The sequence below is a fragment of the Gopherus flavomarginatus genome, chromosome 3 (genome assembly GCF_025201925.1).
Source record: "Gopherus flavomarginatus isolate rGopFla2 chromosome 3, rGopFla2.mat.asm, whole genome shotgun sequence".
NCBI lineage: Eukaryota > Metazoa > Chordata > Testudines > Testudinidae > Gopherus > Gopherus flavomarginatus.
This window is the reverse complement of record NC_066619.1, coordinates 279,486,120-279,503,473: the sequence shown is the minus strand read 5'-3', so window position 1 is coordinate 279,503,473 and position 17,354 is coordinate 279,486,120. Positions and strand designations below refer to the sequence as shown.

General features: G+C 40.8%; 1 protein-coding gene across 2 annotated transcripts in view; it reads right to left on the bottom strand.

Moving 5' to 3' along the window:
* The window catches only part of PTPRA (protein tyrosine phosphatase receptor type A), a 256,654-nt gene that overhangs the window by 229,273 nt on the left and 10,027 nt on the right, over positions 1-17,354 (bottom strand). The gene's annotated exons all lie outside the window — the stretch shown is intronic.

The following is a 17,354-nucleotide window of genomic DNA, read 5'->3' as shown; positions in this document are numbered from 1 at the left end:
CAATGACATTGGTACGCGATTATAGTAGGTCCACAAAAATGCTGGAAATTTTTGTGATCCTGCCAGCCCTTCGTCTCCTCAAGCAAACTGTCCAAACACCAAAACAGAGATCTCTAATTTAGGGTTGGTCCCTACAGTATATTCCACAGCGTTTCTTATAGTCCAGTCTTAAATGTCCCACACAATGGAGCATTCGCTGCTTGCTTTTCTTGGGAAACAGTTTAACACATCTCATAGTTAGGAAAACTTTTCTAAATGCCTAAATGAGCCTGTGTTATCCTTCTTTGGGCTACCCAAACCACTCTCTTCCTCTTGTCAGCATGAATACCTTTTAAATCTTAGTGAGGAGCTAGTCATTGTCTAGCCAGGATACTACATATTCCAGGGTGCATGTGTTAATTTACACAATGTCCTGTATGCTGCAGTTTTCACACAGGAATCTGAGCTTAGAAAAGTTAGTTACGAAGTGCCAAGTGCTTTCTTGATTTAGGGGACCACACTCCTAAGGTCTCTCCCTCCATCTTTTCTTAGTACAAACTTTATTTGGGCATAAGCTTTCGCGGACAAAAAAACCACTTCAGATGAAAGCTTATGCCCAAATAAATAGTGTAGTCTTTCAAGGTGTCACCAGACTCCTCGTTTTTGTGGATACAGTCTAACTCAGCTACCTCTCTGGTACTTAACACAACTGTGAAGCAGCAGGGTAGAATATTCAGTCAGCAACAGAGCATTAACAGGGGCCTGGCTACAGCACTTGATGCCCCTCTGTTGCCCAAAAGCAATGCAATCTTCTGAGGGAGGGCCTGGAGAGCCACTAGGCAGCTAGCAGCAGGCACACATTGCTGGGAACAGCTATAGTTCCTCTTTAAAGGAAAAACTGCATGTTCTCCACTGCTCAATTCTCTTATGGCCACTGTGTGACATCTTGCCCTGCACAACTATTACTGCCTCTCTCCAGCCTGAACTAGCAGCAAAAATCCAGGTTTTATCTTTCTGTGTGGATTCTTTTTAAGTTTGAATATGCCAGGTTTTTTATCTGAATCAGTTTTCTCAATGTGCAATCCTGCAGCTTCTCTCAATTCACACACAAGTCAAGGGGAGACAGAAGCACCTGCCACCTTGCAGGATGGTGCCTTTAGTTCCTGGGGGACAGAAGTCCACCAGCTGGTATGAAACTCATGGCCATTGTTTACTGTGGACTGCACTGAACTTGAAAAGGAGCCATTCACCCATCTGCAATGCTCATTTCTGCTAATTAGTCATTTTGAAAACAGCTCAGTTGAATGTATAAGAGTAATTCTAGACTTGATGCTGCCAGGATTTACAAGCTGCTTGAACTGGGTAATTATACAGTATTGGAAGTCTCCCCACTAGACCATTTGAAACCATCCATTTTCATTTCCTCTCTCCAAACCAATGGGAACAAACCCAAAAACCCAACCCACAACCCCCTTCCTAATGTTTAAGCCAGAAAAACTAAATGCTTGCCCTGAAAACCATGTTTGTTTGTGTGATGAATACTGGCCAGGGGGGTGACCTGGCATACTCTCAACATCACTTTCAGTATTTCTGTTGAAGTGGCAGGGGATGCAGGCGCCAAATATAGCTAATGGAAACCTGAAACTGCACTCACGTGCCAGGCCAGAGACTGTGTGACAAAGCAGATTCAGCAACAACTGGAAAACTGAGCTGTGTGAAGGGGTTGGACAATACAAAAATTTTAAGAATCACTACTCTACATTAACCATCAAACGATCACCTTCGGATGGTAACAGCTTTCAATTATTATAGTTGATCAACGGACTGGAATGAACCACCATAAGTTGAGCTGGCAACCTAGAGGTGAAAAACTCCATATGCTATTCCACATCACTTCAACCAAGCAGTATTCTGGATGCCTGCAGTACATGTGTCCATGTAGATGACCACCAGTTGGAACAGAGCTTCACAGAAAGAAGGCTCATGCACTGTCACCTGTCCAAATACTAAAATGTAGTTTAAACATAATACAAAAGGGGTGCTAAGTGGAAGGAGGATGCAATGCTTGTCTACTGAGGGAGCAACCTTTCTACATCTAGTAAGAGAAATGAACACATGAGCTACTCTAATATGGAGCCAGCAATAGGGTCTTCAGAAACATGGGTGAACTAATGAATGAGAAACATACACCGTTATCCCTGTATCCAGCCTTCATATGTGAAGCACTACCTTCCCTGCTCCGCCTCTGATACAGAAAGGTCTTTCCAAGGTAACTGTGTCCTGCACATTGATTTCTGAATCCCTGTATCCCTCACATTGTAAATGGACCCTGAGGAGCACTCTTCATATTACACCTCTACCCTGATATAAATGCGACCCAATATAACACGAATTCGGATACAATGCGATAAAGCAGCATTGGGGGGGAGGGGCTGCGCGCTCCGGTGGATCAAAGCAAGTTCAATATAATGCAGTTTCACCTATAACCCCTTCCCGCACCTCCTGATCAGCTGTTTAGTGGCATGCAGAAGGCTGGGGAGGGGGTGGGAGGAGTGAGGGCACTGCAGGCTCAGGGGAGGGGACAGAAAGGAGTGCAGTGGGGGCAGGGCCCGTGGCAGAGCCAGGGGTTGAGCAGTGAGCACCCCCCAGCACATTGGAAAGTTGGTGCATGTAGCTCCAGCCCCCGAGTCGATGCCTATACAAGGAGCCACATATTAACTTCTGAAGAGCCATATGTGGCTCCGCAGCCACAGGTTGGCCGGCCCTGACCCAAGCTGTCGTCAACTACCAGGGCAGCCCCTACGTTAAGGCTGCCGACCATCTCTTCCTGCATCAGCTCTTGTAGTAGTGCCCACATACAGGAGTAGTCATCCACCCAGACCTACCCAAGATAGGTCTGTAATAAATTGTGTCTAAAACAAATTTAATAGGAATTGCTTTATTGGACTAAGCAGCTGCTAGTCCAGTATCCTTTGGGTCAGTTACTAGTACCAGCTGCCTTAGGCTAAGGTGTAAGAAGCCTTGCAATAGGCAGTTATGAGATTGCCTCCCCCTAGGGCAAGTTTCTCCTAGCCTCCATTAGCTGGAAACTGATATGTGCCCAGAAACAAGAAATGCAGACACACTGGCAACCAAGTGCTGTGATAACAATATAAGTGCCCACACTGATTATTTTCTGATTGCCAAATAGTTTGCTCTATTTTGTACAGATGGTTAATACTACTACAAACTTCGTCAAGAAACTATGCTATGGATTTGCTGAGGCTTAACCCCTAACAGAATTGTCTTCTTACGTGCGGGGGTTGGGGGGGAGAAGAAGGGAGGGAGAGAGACCACCACAAATCCCTCTCCATGTGGAATCCACACTGGGCTGGAAAACAAGTCAAGTACATCTTCTGGCAAAAATATACTTTAACACCTATTGTTGAGCCCAGATGCAACCACCAGGGCTCTTTTCCACTATAGATGGAGCTTCAGTAACTGTTTCATTTCTCAGGGTTGTGTATCATATCCTGTGTTCTGACTGATGAAAAAGTTGTTTGTTAACCTACCAGGAAATGACTGGTTTTTCCAATGTAGCCTGTCGGCTCTACACTGGAGCTGACTATACAAACTGTTCCTACAGTCCTGGAAAGTGTTGAACACAGTATGTGGTTGATTTTTATTTTTTTGGTCTTTTTTAGAATTAGTCTGTTTCATTAGTTAACAGTCAGTCAGTTAAGGCTTTTATAATGAGCCTTGGCTTTTCTTAGTTTAATTGTTTGGGACTGACTGGGTTGCTGAATTGTATGGTTAGGCAGGAGGATTTTTCTTCTAGTGAGGGGAATGACTGCAAATTCTCTCTCTTGAAAGACTTCCTCACAAAGGTGTGGTAAAGGAATATTCTTATGTCTGGCTACCTACCGTGGAGTATCCAGGCGAGATGGCCTCAATTTGTTTGAAAATTCCTCAGCTTCCTGAACCTGCACAATCAAATGACAGCACAGCTGTCTCAGCCTTTCATATCTTTGTGGTAGACAAACTGTGTACAATGCAGTTTACAGTCTGTGTGTTTCAGATGAGACCTTATTAACCGATGGCCTCTGCTCTTGGTTAGCTGTTAAAATCCAATGGCCCTTTTGGCCACAGTACGCATTTGTCTGGTGTCTTTACTAACACTGGTAAATTCTGCCCAAAGTGCTGGTTGGTTTCTCCCCTATGGCTCAGAGGTGAGCTTACACTCAGGAATATGAAGGGGGGCAGGGTGAGACAGAAAGCAGCTACATCATGGAAGATGCTTGCTTATGGTGGTAGGCGACTTATTTCTGAGGAACCAAAGGGCATGACTCATCAAGTGGGGAGTAATCGGGGAAACAGTCACGTTTTGCAGCATTTCTCTTATTTCAAGGCCTGATTCTCCACTCCCTTGCACCAGTACAACCGCATTGATTTCAAGTTGGCATAAAAGAGTGGAGAATCAGACTCACAAAGCAGTGTAATACATTCACAAGACAATGTATGTTTTAATTCACTGCTCACAGAAGCAACTTAACTGAGGCTATGACAAATTGCTGAGGGATCATCTCTGTACCTGGGACAAAGGAATAGGTCAATGCCAACCCAGCTCTGAGCTAGCAGTGCCAGGGTAAGTAGAGGCAGAGTAGTCCACTTGATTTCTACTTCTTTTTCCTGCTGTACTCCTCCATTCTTTGCTACCATGCAATGAAAGGGGGCAATGGTAGTGGATCCTTGCCAGAGTATTTGAAGCACTATGAGAGTTGGGAAGGTTAAAGATATTTTTCCCCCTACCTGCTGAGAGGGAGATCCCTTCAGATATCAGCACCTGTGAAGAAGGACTGACATCAACAGATGATCTTTTCTCCAAGGTAGTGACGTTTGCTCCTAAACAAAAATGTTCGCAGACTGAAAGCATGTTACTAAATGCTAAATTCAGAGTAGAAAGTAGGGAAAGAGAAACCAGTTCTGAAAAAGAGGGACTGTCTATCACCTTCTTTAAAAAAAAAAACAAAAAAAAAAAACACAGAAGTGACATATGATATCTTGGTTGCATTGTTGGTGCAGATGGAACTCAGGACTGCTGAATGTAAAAGCCTGCCCCTCAACTCTTGACACAAAGGACCAGGTCCGCGAGAGAAAGAGACTCTTGGGCTCTTACAGGGTGGACACTGTCTTCAAGAAATGCATGTAGACTCCTTCCTTACCAGCAGGCTGACAACAAGCTATGACGTTGCTAGCTACAATCTTCATGGAAAACGTGTCAGAGCCATTTATGTGAAATCAGGTATTGATTTTGTGGAAGCCCTACCAACCATTTCACTTCACTGTGACATTGTAAGTAGGTCAGTTTAAAATTGTGAGTATTTATAAGCCTCCTGATGAAGCTTGGGAAACCACACCTCTACCGATACTTCAACATCTATCCATCTATGTTGGGGACTTCAATTGCCATCACACCTCATGGGGCTACAAGAAATCTGACAAAAATGGACCGGATGTCATATACTTGGCTTCTATAAGTGAGCTGTATCTCTTGCATGACCTTAAGCAGCCAGCAACCTCTCTTTCTGCACAGTGGAAGCAGGGCTAATCCCCTGACCCCTGCAGAGACCCAACTCTTATCAGACTCCTGTGGAGCTCATGAAAAAGCTTCCCACACAACCGGCACTACCCCATTCTCACTCAGATCAGAGAGATGATTCTCATAGTAATCTCTAAACTGGATGACTCTCACAAAACTGGGTGACTGGGAAACAAAATGGCAGAAGAAATTCAATACTGATCTATGCAAAGTAACGCATAGTGGAAAACAATTACAACTATACATACAAAAATGGTGTCTAGGTTAGCTGTTGCCACTCAAGAAAGATCTTGGCTTCATTCTGGATAATTCTCTAAAAATATCAACTCAATGTGCAGCAGCACTCAAAAAAGCTAACAATGTTAGGAACTAGTAGGAAAGGGATCAATAACAGTAATACATAAATCTATGGTACATCCACACCTTGAATACTGCATGCAGTTCTGGTTACATCATCTCAAAAAAATACATTAAAATTGGAAGAGGTACAGAGAAGGGCAACAAAAATGATTAAGGATATGGAACAATTTCCATATGAGGAGAGATTGAAAAGATTGCGACTGCTCAGCTTGGAAAAGAGACTACTAATGGGGGATATGACAGAGGTCTATAAAATCATGTACGTTGTGGACAAAGTGAATAGCCCCGCGTAGCTGTGGTGTGGCTCCTCATCTCATGCTAGTCTACCAGGAGGACTTTCCAGAATCCACATTGCTAAATGGCTAAAACGTGTGATGGTGTAGTGCCTACCCAAGACCTTCTGGGCTTTTTTTTTTTTTAAATACATCTCTTATCTTCCTACTTTATATTTTGAACCTTTTTCTAGTTTTGTTCTACTTATGCATTTGCTAATAAGCCCACCAACTTGTCAGCAGTAGCAGATTCATCAACTCCTTTATATGGTTCAGCCATTATAGGGAGACATGGACCCATTTGGTACTGTTACATACACATCCATGTATCATCATTCCATTTCCAAGTCTCTGTGGTATACCATTACTGCATAAGCAGGGGGAAGAACATGTACACATTTCAGTCTGTAAACAGTGAAACATTCTATTTCAGGTGGGAACCACCCCCTGATCCTGAGGAGAATTTTCATTATTTTCCAGAAGCTAAGACATTTATTTAAACATGAAAATCATCACTATCCCACTCACTGACAACTCTAGGACTTTTCTATTTTTGGTTAGAGATAATACATGCCAGAATTACATTGAGGATAAACCATCTGTAATTCCTCTCTCCCCTGTACACGACTGGTATATGCTGTCAACTCTTATTCCTTTAGTTATAACTCTGTACATTGTGACTAACAGACTTGGTAGGTTTTTTAAATGCAAATTTATTTTGTGCTCATGATAGTGGATAAAAAATTTTTTTTAAAAAAGAAAAATCTAGATTTTTTTTTTATTTCAATCAAATCTTTTATTTAAATGAAATACTTTTAAATAAACCTACTTAAAAATAAATTTAAAATTGTCAACCTATGTTAAGACCTACACTTACTATAAATCTATTAAAATAATTTAAGTTAAATAAAAAAATACTAAGCAGTATGTTTGCTGCTGAATTTTAAAGAAAGTTCAATTAGTTCAGTAGTTTGAGTAACTGTCTGAACACTGGAACTAGAGTTTGCTGAAGTACTAAACAGCTTTGGCCACCAGCAGTTTCTTCCGCAGGGGCAGAGAAAACATTTTCCTCAACTAGTTCAGTTCAGTGACTAATTCATTCAAAGTTAAGCCAACTGGGCATTCAAGAAGTGGGAAAGCTAGTTTTCCTCTTCCACTCTATGAATAAAAACTAGATGTGAGAGAATGAGACCTACTAGTCCGAAAATCTTGAAGAAATTGTGACTGGATACAATCAGTTCAACTAACTAACTACCAGATATTTCCTCTGTTAAATGAATCAGTTTTAAATGAAAAATGTTTTAATACACATTTTTCCTATGTAGCCAACACATTTAAAGTGGTTTTGTTTAATAAAAATATTAAATGCTGTTTTTGTAAATTTTCAACTGAATTTCCATCTAAAGAGAGCCTGACACAAAGAGGAGAGGGGTTAAAAAAAAAAAAAGGAGAGGGGTTAAAAAAAAAAAAAGTCATCTAGTAAGTAACAAATGTATCATTCATCATTTTCTAACAATACAAATGTAAAATTTTAAACTTATGTTTGTTCAGATTCTTAAACTATGTAATTGCTTAAATAATGTAAATAGATCTACTGTATCCTCCTAGTTAACAAAAGCAGCATCAAATTTAGAGTAAAGATTATACTGAGTTGCAAGTCAAGATGTTTTAATGGTTACCAATCAACCTCTCTTTAGGAAAGTAACTACCCAGTACAAATGAAAAACATGATTAAAATCACTGATTTAAATCAAGGTTTTCTGGTATACACATATCTAATCAACCCTGACAAACCTCGTATCAATTTCTACACTCCTCCCTAGACAAAAGATCTTGAAAGCCTGCTCCAGGAAAAAACAAAACAAGAAACCACAACACAAACCCCAAAAGCAGTATCAATCTGTTCATGCAGCAGCGGAGACAAACCAGAGCTAATCATGCAGACTGCCTTGATGCTTCTCTCTCTAGCATACCACCAGGTATAGCCTAAAAAAATTATCAGACCTGACTAATTCATAGCTTGGCCAGTCTTTACATCTGGGTATATGAAAGGTTTCATTGGTAACCAATCTGATAACATGTCTGTGCCAATGATTTATTAACTCAGAGATTTTTCCCTCCCCCAATCTGGCATTTTGCAAACTGATTGAAATTAACCACAGCTCACTATATTCAGCTAAAGTCTACTCTTGCGAGAAAATCTTTATGATTATCCAAGCTTGCCAGTTTATTATGCATCATCAGTCCTAAAATATACTGTATTAATGTCTTCTGGAAAACAGACAATAAATTGCAGCATTTGGGAGGATGCAGCTATAAGCAGCCCAGAGGAGTTCATGCTGATCTGGTGTTTACTGGGATGAGGGCAGAATAAAGCCTGTGGTTCTAACTTGAGACTATTTCCATGTATCAACCACTGTGATTATATTATTCATAGATTCTAAGGACACAAGGGAGCACTGTGATAATCTAAGTCTGACCTCCTGTGTAACACAGGTCAGAGAACTTCCGCAAAATGATTCATTTGAACTAGATGTTTTATAAAGACATCCAAACTTGATTTAAAAACTGCCAGCAATTGAGAATCCACATACTCATAAATATACTGAGGCCTAAACTTATACTCCTAAATCGTTAGGCTACCTAAAAAAAGGTGAGTTGTTTTCAAAGGTGATGAACTCCTGCAACTCTTTTAGACTTTTACTAGGGGTTGTGGAAGCTCAGGAACTCTGAAAGGGGACAAAATGTATTCAGGCACTTTTATGTAGGTGCCTAAATATGGATTTGAGAGTCCGACTTCAGGCATTCTAATGAGAGAGGACTATCTGTTGATGTGGTACGAAGGCTTTATTACTGACAGGTGGTGAGGCCATAGGCAGATATGCTGGTCCTTTAAACAAGCATTAATAGACCTTTTATACCTTATTAGATCATGTGTACTGAATATATCACAAATCTTGCAGAAAAAATAATTTTATAAATTTTACTTTCTGGCTGTACAAGTACTTATGAGTCCGAGTGTGCAGAACTTAGGGGAAGATAGAAATCACAACCAATGCACTTTTTGATTAGAGGCTTCTAAAGGTTATTTAAAGTAGCTTTTCCACACACATTATCACTTCTTTAAATTCTAGTGTATTGAGACTTCCAAGGGACAGAAGAAATGTTAGAGGCAGTGTACTGGAGACTGGACTGGGACTTAAAAGGGCAGAATTCTACACCTGATCCTTCAACTCACCTGCTGTGTAATTTGGATGAGTCACTTCCCCTTTCTTTGCCTCCATTTCTCTTTCCACCCTTTGCTGGACTTATCAATTTAGATTGTGAGCTATTTGAGGAAGATACCATCTCTCACTATGGATAGGCTTAGAAGGATTAAATTTTTATCTGTAAATGTCAATTTCACCAAAAAAAAAAAAAAAAAAAAAAAAAAACAAATAAAAAAATACTTCTGTTGATAATCAACATTTACAGACAAGCAAAGAAAAAAACCTTGTCGTTTGAGAATTTAAGAGTTTCATTTAAGGATACTTAGTCAACATCACATATCAAAATATAAAGTTTTTATTACCATTAATAAATTGTAACTTTTTGAATCTCAAAATCTACTGTCACTAAATAGTTGTCTGACCCACTCAATGTTCCACAACTGGGAGAATTTATATCTATAAAAACAAAAAAAAGCTTAAACATATTATACAAGTTATTAAAAAAATCTGTCAAGCCTGGTTGTACAGTGCCTCACACAACAGAGCCGTTATGATGCATGTAATATGAGTGACCATTTATATTATTGATATCAATATTATAAATAGCAATAAATCTTACAAGATTTGCCACGTAAGGTATCAGTGGAAAAGTTAAATTTGGTAAGCACGACAACCTTGTCTATACATATGCGTCATCTCTGTATGATGGAGTTATACATGTGTGATATATGCGCATCTCAAACCTGTGCTGTGTTTCTGGGGGACACCCCCAGACAGATTGGCATCAGCATTATCTAGTCTGTTTGAAGGCACATCAAGGGGGGAGGGATAGCTCAGTGGTTTGAGCATTGACCTGCTAAACCCAGGGTTGTGAGTTCAATCTTTGAGGAGGCCATTTAGGGAAGTGGGGATCGGTCCTGCTTTAAGCAGGGGGTTGGACTAGATGATCTCCTGAGTTCCCTTCCAACCTTAATGATTCTATACTAAGGGCAATTGGCTGTACAATTAACCCATTGAGAGAAGCTGGGGGCTACATCTACGAGTCAGCAGGACACATAGGGACATGTCTGTGGACAGGAAACTCCAAGAGTTTTTTCATTTCATGCACTGTGAGTTTACGTTTGGGACAAAAAAAAAATGTATAAGCCATATGGCAAAGAATATAAAAAGGAAGCTGCATTTTGTCTTCAATCCTGCTTCTCACCTCGGGAATAACTGCTCTACAAACTGAAGCTCTGCACAAAGGACTGAGACACATCCAAGCTCTGGATGTGTTCCAGAAGGACTTTACAAGCCAGCAAACTTACCAGTGCTGCTAAGAACCTGACATGTGGACTATGAAGTCCTACGAATGTAACTGATTACTTTACCCGTTTAACAATACTTCTCTTTCATAATAAAACCATTAGTTTTAGATACTAAAGGACTAGCTGGTAGTGTGGTATTTTGGGCAAGATCCAAACAAGTATTGATCTGGTTATGTGGCTGGCCCTTTGGGGATCAGAACATTTTCTATAGTGAACAGACTTAAATAATTTCTCACTTTACTAGACCTATTTGCTGATTGGGAGTCAGAGACTGGAATGCAATAAAGGGGGCTTCTTGATAACCAATGGGGGAATCAGGAGCACAGTTTGTGACTGGTTGGTGACTCTAACTTGTGTTAACCACCCATTCTGGGGGAATCTGCTCTCTTCCCATTCTCAGGTGTGGGCTACTCAAGGTACCTCAGGTCACAGGAGCCCCAATCTCCGTTGGGACTTCTAAATGCTACAATGAAGAATAGAAGAAAGTACTGTCTGTTCTTGTGACAAACTGGAATCTTCCCTTTCCAGTCATACAGATCCTGCTTCTAGTCCTGATGGTCTTGCCACACTGCACCTTAAACATATCACTGATACAGGAGCGAATATTGCCTGTTCTGTCTCTCAGAGCAGCGTATTACTTCTTGGGTTGATGGAGGGATTGCCACATTTAAGGGTGGGAAGGATGAAGAAAAAAATGTTTTTTTTAATTTAGCTTGTAACAAAACCAGAACCAAAACTAGCAACTGTTTATCTCACAAAAGAGATATTATCAATAGCACAAGAGCAAACAGTGTAAGAAAAATGGGAAATATGGCAAGAGACACCACCTGGCTTAACCAGGAGCTCTTCGATGATCTGAAACTCAAAAAAGAGTCCTACAAAAAGTGGAAACTAGGTCAAATTACAAAGGATTAATATAAACAAATATAAATTTGCAGGGACAAAATTAAAGGCCAAGACACAAAATGAGATTAAACTAGCCAGAAACCTAACGGGTAACCAGAAAACATTCTACAAACACATTACAAGCAAAAGGAAGACCAAGGACAGGATAGACTCATTACTCAATAGGTGGGGGCAGAACAACAGAAAATGTGGAAATGGCAGAAGTGTTGCATGATTTTTTGTTTTAGTTTTCACCAAAAAGATTAGTAGTGATTGGATGTCTAACATAGTGAATGCCAGTGAAAGTGAGGTAGGATCAGAGACTAAAATAGGGAAAGAACAAGTTAATTATTTAGATACAGATGTCTTCAAGTCACCAGGGCCTGATGAAGTATATCCTAGAATACTCAAGGAGATGACTGAGGTGATATCGGAGCCTTTAGCAACTATCTTTGAAAAAAGTCATAGAAGATGGGAGAGATTCCAGAGTACCGGAAAAGGGCATATATAGTGCACATCTATAAAAAGGGAAATAAGGACAACCAATTTGCAAACACATAGAAGGTAATAAGGTGATAAGTAACAGTAAGCATAGATTTGTCAAGAACAAATTGTGTCAAACCAATCTAACAGCTCTCTTCAATAGGGTAACAAGCCTTATGGATAGGGTGACCAGACAACACATGTGAAAAATCGGGATGGGGTGGGGGGTAATATCAGGACTGTCCCTATAAAATCAAGACATCTGGTCACCCTACTGGGGGATGGGAGAAGAGAAGCAGTAGACGTGGTATATCTTGACTTTAGTAAGGCTTTTGATACTGTCTCGCATGATCTCATAAATAGGGTCCTACCAAATTCACAGCCATGAAATACACATCACGGGCTGTGAAATCTGGTCTCCCCTTGTGAATTCTGGTTTTTGTGTGCCTTTACCCTATGCTATATAGATTTCACAGGGGAGACCATCATTTCTCAAACTGGGGGGTCCTGACCCAAAAGGGAGTGGCAGGGGAGCTGCAAGGTTATTTTAGGGAGATGATGGTATTGCCACCATTACTTCTGTGCTGCCTTCAGAGCTGGGCAGCCGGAGAATGGCAGCTGTTGACTGCGCGTCCAGATTTAAAGGCAGCACCCCACCAGCAGCATTGAAGTAAGGGTGGCAATACCATATCATGCCATCCTTACTTCTGCGCTACTGCTGGTGGTAGTTCTGCAGCAGCAGCTCCTGGCCGGGAACACAGCTCTGAAGGCAGAACCACCAGCAGCAGTGCAGAAGTAAGGGTAGCAGTACTGAAATCACCCCTACAATAAGCTTGTGACCCCCCTCCCACTCCTCCTTTTTGGGTTAGGACCCCTACAATTACAACACCATGACATTTTAGATTTAAATAGCTGAAATCACAAAATTTATTATTTTTAAAATCCTATGACTGTGAAATTGACCAAAATGGATTGTGAATTTGGTAGGGTCCTACTCAAAAAAATCATGGAAATACAACCTAGATGGAATCATAATAAGGCAGATGCATAACTGGTTGGAAAATTATTTCCAGAGAGTAGTTATCAGTGGTTCATTGTCAAGCTGGAAGGGCATATCCAGTGGGGTCCTGCAGCGATTGGTTCTGAGTCCAGTTCTGCTCAATATCTTCATCAATGATTAAGATAATGGCATGGAGAGTACACTTATAAAGTTTGCGGACGATACCCAACTGGGAGTGTTACAAGTGGTTTGGAGGATAAGATTAAAATGCAAAATGATCTGCACAAACTGGAGAAATGGTCTGAAGTAAACAGAATGAAATTCAATAAGGACAAATGTAAAGTACTCCATTTATAAAGGAACAATCAATCAGTTGCACACATACAAAATGGGAAATAACTGCCTAAAAAGGAGTACTGCAAAAAGGGATGTGGGGGTCTTAGTGGATCGCTAAATGACTCAACAATGTAACACTGTTGCAAAAATAACAAACATCATTTTGAAATGTATTGCTGGAGTGCTGAAAGCAAAATAGAAGTGGTAATTCTTCCACTCTACTACACATTGATTAGGCCTCAACTGGAGCATTGTGTCCAGTTCCGGGCACTACATTTCAGGAAAGATTTGGGGAAAGTCCAGAGAAGAGCAACAACAATTATTAAAGGTCTAGAAAACATAACCTATGAGAGAAAATTGAAAAAAATTGGGTTTGTTTAGTCTGGAGAAGGGAAGACAGAGGACTTGGTAATAGTTTTCAAGCACAAAAAGATTATTACAAGAAGGAGGGGAAAAAAATTATTCCCCTTAACCTCTAAGGCTAGGACAAGAAGCAATGGGCTTAAGTTGCAGCAAAGGTGGTTTAGGTTGGATATCAGGAAAAACTTCCTGTCAGGGTGGTTAAGCACTGGAATAAATTGCCTAGAGAGGGTGTGGAATCTCCGTCATTTGAGATTTTTAAGAGCAGATTAGACAAACACCTGTCAGAGATAGTCCAGAATATCTAGTCCTGCCCTAAATGCAAGGGATTGGACTAGATGACCTCTTGAGGTCTCCTCTAGTCCTACAATTCTATGATTCCCACCCCTAACCAGCTTCATAGTCCCAAGGGAGATGGGGTTCAGAGGTAGAGTTCAGGTGAGATAAATCTAATTTAGTAAATAAAACACAACACAACATGCAATACATACACATATACTTCATGGTTATATTGAAACACCTAGATAGCATGGTGACTGCTGTCTTATGTTTATGTAGTATCTAGGTGCTTATATGTCTATAGACATTATGTATAAACCAGACCCTGGACATGACCATCTCTGGAAGGGAAGTGAGGAAGTTTAAGAACCAAAATCTGGATTTTGCAGCTTGGGCCCTTCTACAATATAATTAAGTACCAAAATCACTTTACCAAATCATGTAATACTGACAACTCAACTCCTGGAGCAGAAAGTAGAAGCTGTTTAGAGTGCTACACCAAAGTTTAGGAAAGGAAATAGAGGAATTTCGTATCCAAATAAAAGGGAAAAGAGACAGAATGCCATGCACCACAAAGTGCCATAGGATCTGTAGCAGTCACTAATGGTAAGGATCTCATCTCTATGTTTCATTAGACAGATGTTATCTTAAGAAGCACAGCACCATCTAACACCATGCTGGGGCTTCTGCTCATCTGTGTTCTGAAGTTATTTTCTGATTCAGTTATTGACCCAACCTGTACCTATACAGCTTCTACAATAGAAAGGATCATTGTATAAGGTAGTAGGGCTCAGTGGGAAGGTCCAGTGATGCCAAAGGATTTTCTTATTCTCAAACTCTCCAGTTATAATCATTTGAACTAGGGCAAAAAAAGGATAGCCAAACAGTCCAGCAAGGAGGAGAAATAAGAGCTGGGGTCCACTGCTCAATCCCTCTTGACCAGAAGCAGCAGAAAGACATCCCCTTCAGCTACTTCTGGAGGATATGAGGCAGTTCTAGTACTTTAATTGGTATTTAAATAAATCAACACTTCAAACCTAATCTGTGACACCCCCTACTATTGTAACCCTTATTACCCACACAACTCTTTTAGAACCTGATCCAAATCCCACTAAAGTCAATAAAAAAGACTCCCATTGGATCAGGACCTGAATACATTTCAGTCTTGACCCTGCCATTTCCTCTCCTTTCCACTGCCATTAGTATTAGCAGTACAGAGGTGGTACCAGGAAGTTCCAGTCAAGATGAGGGGGTCCCATTATGCTGAGTGCTGTACACACAGTCAACATCTCAAGAAGCTCAAAAATTAAATTTGAAATCAAAGGTAACAAGTTTAAACAAACTAAGGCAGGGGTCTCAAACTCAATTTACCTTAGGGCCAGTGCCAGGCCTCAAATCCTCCCAGCAGGCCAATGTCATCTCTGAAGATAGTGTTCAGAAAATAAAACATTTATATCGTATTTTTTATTTAGAACTTCTTAGAAATAATAAAACTGTCGTACAACTTTATACTGTGGAAAAACATGAAGCTGCCTCTGCCCAACACCTAACGATGCTGCCTCCATGGCTGACCCTGCTCGGCGACTAGTGATGGTATTTCGGTCCCTCTCCCCCAGCCAATGGGGGGCCAGTGCCTGCAGCAGACAGAGCCAGCAGTGTGGCTGCATGGGTCTCTCCTCCGCAGGCTGCAGTGGGGAGGTTCTCAGGCTGCAGATGGCCTGTGGGCTGGGACTTTGAGACCCCTGAACTAAGGGAATGGGGTGTGAAGGATAAGGGCAGTGTGGTCCAGCTGACAGGACACAGGACTGAGACTTAAATGACATTGGTTCTATTCTAATTGTTCCTGTGGCTCTGCCACTGACCTATAGCATGAACCTAGGCAAGTCACTTCCCCCCTGTGTCTGTTTCCCTTCCTATCCTTTGTCCGTCTTGTGTATTTAGGTTGTAAGCTCCCACAGTAAGAACTGTCTCTATTAGGCATCTGTACAGCACCTACAACAGTGGTTCTTAACCTTTACAGCAGTCTGCATCCCTTAGGTTCTCAAAATATGTTCTCGCACCCCTTGAACTTAGATATATTTTTGTTTGTATATTACAGTAATCATTTAGAAATATATATGTTAATACATAGGTTTGATTAAACAAAATAGTTGTACTAACGTTCCTGTGCTTAATTTGTGCTTTTGATGATTACAGATTAGTAAATATTACATCAGTAGTAAATATTACATCAGTAATAAAACTGACTATATAATTTAGCCGTGTGCACAATCTGAGGGCTTCAGATCATCTGAAGTCTCCCCCCACATTTTATCATCTGCTTACCATCTTAGATATCACAAGTTGTCGCAGCCATTTGTATGCGCCTCTGTGAAAAACAGAAGTCGCAAGCCCAAGGTTCCACTAACCCAAATCCACAGACAATCTTAATGCTTTACACTAAGCCAGCAGTAATGTTAGAGTGGATCTTACAGATCCATGCAACAACCTAACAGCCCGTAAGGCTGGGGTGGTGAGACAAGATTTTCCAACAAGAAGCTCTGCTAGCATTTGTTTATGGGTGGATGAGAGGACTTAAGTTTAAAAGGGAGTTGGGAAATCACTTAAAGCAACACTGAAGATCCTATTCATGCAAAAAAACGCTTAGACTATTAAAATGGAAAGAACTCTGAAATCTAACTTACTATGTACAGTAGATGTCATCTCTGATTACACAATGAAAACCTTACTTGTTAATATCACTTTGTTCCTACTCAATTTCATCGCCAGTTCTCATGCTCAAGTCATGTCTGAAATATTTATGGAAACTTTATTAATAAGCCCTGGGAGCAGAAACAAGGACCAGGTATGAAGCCCCATTTCTCAAGCCCTGGAGGCAGACATGCCTAGGGCACTAGCCCCATCCTGCCACCTACCCCAGCCATATGTGCTCAGAGGAGATAATTTAAAAAAAAAAAAAAAAAAAAAAAGCTCCAAAGGAGGAGTAACACAGCCCATGTCATCAGAAGGACTCTCTCCCTCCATACTGGTGAGATCAGACTGACTTGGAATATTAACTCTGGGCACCTTCGTCAATTTACTGATTGGCCCAAGCTGCACCCTCCCCACCCAGGTCCTTTGATCTGAGAGACACACTCCCAGCCCTTTCCCCTTCTCTCCAGGTTCAATGAGCCTCTGTCTATACCACACCATTGCTCCAGTTAACTCATCCCTTCACCCAACCTCATCTCTTGTAATGCAAATTTAAAACTGAAAGGAAAAAAAATTGGAACAAAAATGACTTTTGCCCACCATCATTCTGCATAT